This window comes from Embiotoca jacksoni, unplaced genomic scaffold (assembly GCF_022577435.1).
Source record: "Embiotoca jacksoni isolate LCO1_2020_lvr unplaced genomic scaffold, fEmbJac1.0.p SCAF_21, whole genome shotgun sequence".
In the NCBI taxonomy this organism is placed as follows: domain Eukaryota; kingdom Metazoa; phylum Chordata; class Actinopteri; family Embiotocidae; genus Embiotoca; species Embiotoca jacksoni.
Window position 1 is genome coordinate 152,501 of NW_027185352.1, and position 261 is coordinate 152,761.

Below are 261 nucleotides of genomic sequence, written 5' to 3' on the forward strand. Positions count from 1 at the left end.
GAGAGGTGTGTGACTGCTGAGCTGCGGGCTCGACTCAGACAGATCATTCCCGACAGCAGCTGACAGTTGACGTGCTGCGGGACACGATGCGTGCGCGCTCACGAGGTTGCTTCGAGCCCCTCGACCGCGCGGTTACGCGTGGAAATATGAAATGTTAAACAACTACACCCATACAGTCTATAACTACACTCATACAGTAAATAACTACACCCATACAATCTCAAGCTACACTCATACAGCCTATAACTACAACCATGCAGT

The 261-nt window shown here is 50.6% G+C and overlaps 1 protein-coding gene across 1 annotated transcript in view; it reads right to left on the reverse strand.

Annotated features, from left to right (window-relative positions):
- aldh1l2 (aldehyde dehydrogenase 1 family, member L2) overlaps positions 1-48 on the reverse strand; it is a 13,443-nt gene extending 13,395 nt beyond the window's left edge. Inside the window, exon 1 of the mRNA XM_069156315.1 lies at positions 1-48. This exon is cut by the window's left edge and continues 119 nt beyond it. The gene's annotated coding sequence lies outside the window, so the exon portion shown is untranslated.
- Positions 49-261: the final 213 nt, after the last annotated feature.